Below are 3365 nucleotides of genomic sequence, written 5' to 3' on the forward strand. Positions count from 1 at the left end.
TATTGAAGGCATTCAGTCAATTTTTTGAAACTACTTCCAATCCACCAAGAGCAATCAGTTTCTTTTTGTCCCTAGGTCTCTATCTGATTTGGGCTTTAAAAGTCCTTGTAACTCATTCTTAAGGTCTAGGCACCAAACTTTTCCTAGTAGACAGCATTTTATGGTTAATTTTTCCTAAAACATCACCAAAGGATATTGGGATCTGGTCTAAACTAGTCACATGTCACAGAAGTTTTGCCAACTCCCTAAATATTTTGTTCTTCCAATTAATGTGAATGATAGGAATAATCATGAAAAAATGTTCTAAATTCCTTCTGATTAGAGAAATGCACATTAAAACAACTCTGAGATACCACCTCACACTTATAAGATTGGCCAATATGACAGTAAAGGAAAGTGATAAATGTTGGAAGAGATGTGGCAAATTGGGACACATACATTGTTGGTGGAATTGTGAACTTATCCAACCATTCTGGAGGGCAATTTGGAACTATGCCCAAAGGGCATACTAATTCTGGGTCTGTATAGCAAAGAGATCATAAAAAGGGGAAAGGATCTTTTTGTACAAAAATATTTATAGCACCTCTTTTAGTGGTAGCAAGGAATTGGAAATTTAGGGCATATCCATCAATTAGAGACCAGCTGAACAAATTGTGGTAAATGTTGGTAATGGAATACCACTGTGCTATAAGAAAGGATAAGCAGGATGATTTCAGAAAAAATTGTAAGGACCATATGAACTAATGCAGAGCAAAATAAACAGAACCAGGAGGCCATTATACACAGTAATAGCAATATTGTCAGATGACCATCTATGAAAGACTTAGCTACTCTCAGGAATACAATGATTTGAGAGAATTCTGAAGAATTGTCTATCTACCTCCAGAATGCTGTTTACCTCCAGAAAAAGAACTGTTGGAGTCAGATGCAAATCAAAACACATTATCTTTCACACTCATTTATTTATGGTTTTATTTTGAGGTTTCAGTTTTATATGATTATTCTTTAACAAAAATGAATAATATAGAATTATGTCTTACATGATAATACATATATAACTAGATTGAATTGCTTGCCATCTCCAAGAGAGGGGAGGGAAGGAAGGGAAGGAGACAATTTGGATCTTATAATTTTGAAAAATGTATGTTGAAAATTGTTATTACATATATTTGAGAAAAGAAAATCTTTGAATAAAGTGGGGAAAAAAAAGAAAATGAATGATAGGACAGATATAAGAAGAAAAGCTCCTAATCTTAGTTCCTGACTTCCTCTTAACTTCAAAACCATGCTATTGTGGCAGATTCCTTAATTACTTTCCCTCCTTTTGTGTGGAACCTTCTGCCATTAGAATGTAAGCTCTTTGAAGACTGGTCTGGTCTTTTTGCTTACATTTGTCAATGTATGGAATAATAACTCTACCTTAACCTCATCTTCCAAATTGATTTACGCTCCTAGACAGCAGGGACTGAGTCATAAGTAATTAATTAGCACGACTCATCCATATTAGACATTTTGTATTTATTTATTGAATAGAATTGCCCTGGTGAGCTGTGTTCTAGCCAACTCAATTGTTGGTATGCCTTGAAATTAAGTATACCACAGATTAGTAAGTAATTACTAATTAGTAAGTAATTACCACAACTGCCAGTGTTTGAAAGATATAGCTTTTTCCAAGAGTATATCTTAATAAAAGGGTTAATTATCCTTTTTCTTCCTGTAACTTAATAGGTATTGTTGTAATTATAGCTTCCAGCTGTTGTCTTGAGAAATATGAAAACTTCTAGTATTTTTCTGGGAACATCATTCTGTTTAGAGTTTAGTGTACTTCCAGATTGGCTCTGCAGGAGCATAGCTGAGGTCAGAGAAGCTCCACTGATTTGCTGATGAATCTGATCACAGACAAAAAGGCAACATGGCGTGACAAGAGGATTAGATTGGGAGTCAGAACACCTGGGCTCTGGCCCCCAAATCTGCCACTAACTGGATTAACAACTGAGAAAGTTCCTGGAGCTGTTTGATTTTTTAAATATAATATTTTATTTTTTCCCCAATTACATGTAAAAACAATTTTAACATTGATTTATTTAAAATTTTGAGTTCCAAATTCCTTTTTCTACTCTTTCTCCTTCCCAGCCTTCCTGAGACAGTAAGCAATCTGATAGAGATTTTACACGTGAAGTCACATAAAACATTTTTCCACATTAGCCATTTTGTGGAAGAGCTCTCAAACAAACCAAAAAAGAAAGTGAAATATAGTGTATTTCAGTCTGCATTCAGAATCCAAAAGCTCTTTCTCAGAGGGCAGATGGAATTTTTTATCATGAGTCTCTGGGATAGTCTTGGATGGCATTGCTGAGAATAACTACATCATTCACAGCTATTCATCAAAAATATTGCTCTTACTATGTAGAATGTTTTTCTGGTTCTAGTCACTTCACCTTATTTCAGTGTATGTAAATCTTTCCAGATTTTTCTGAAATCATCCTACTAATAATTTCTTATAACACAATAATATTCCATCACAATTATATACCACAACTTGTTCAGCCATTCCCCAATGGATGGATAACCCCTTGGTTTCCAATTCTTTGCTATCATGAAAAGAAGTTCTTTGATTTTTAAGGTCTCTCTCAAGCTCTTAAAAAATATCATGATAAAAATTAAACCGGACTTCCGGTTAAGATGGCGGCAGAGTAAGGAGCAGCTGCTCGATCTCTCCTGACCGAACCACACAGAACCCCTCAAGGGGAAATAAAAACGAGTCCAGAGGAACAAAGGAACCCCACAACAGGGCGCAGCATTGAAGGTACGCAGAATCGGGGCATTTCCACACTTTAAAGGGGTGAAACAGTTCACACTAAAACACGAGAGGAAGAAGCCCCTCCCCCACCCCCCACACCGCACAAGCGGGTAAACAGGACTGGGGCAACCAGATAATCACTGGCAGCCCCTGAGCCCGTACCTGTGCGCTGCAAGACGAGGGACCCCCAGGTGGCTGGGACTCTCCCTGAGCGCCCACGTGGGTGAAGGCACCGCCTCCGGCTGGGACAAAGGCCCCTAAAACTCGGCCTTTCCCAAGCACTGAAGGCATCGCCTCAGGTGCGAATAAAGATCTCCAGCCCACTGACTTTCACTACCTTCTGCGGGGGTGAAGGCAGGCCCTAAGAGCAGCAGCGCAGGCAAAGGCAGTGCCCTAGGCTTGAATAACGATCTCCAGCCCAGGCTTGGACCTCCAGTGAGGACCCAGTGCAGACCTGAGCGTGGCTGTGGAAGCAGCCCCAAAGACTGCTGAAGGAACCTCGGGCAGAGGGGCAGACGAGGAACTACCAGGAGGCCTGACCCCGAGGACAAGGAGACCGGAGCCC

Source organism: Gracilinanus agilis, chromosome 1 (assembly GCF_016433145.1).
Source record: "Gracilinanus agilis isolate LMUSP501 chromosome 1, AgileGrace, whole genome shotgun sequence".
Lineage (NCBI taxonomy): Eukaryota > Metazoa > Chordata > Mammalia > Didelphimorphia > Didelphidae > Gracilinanus > Gracilinanus agilis.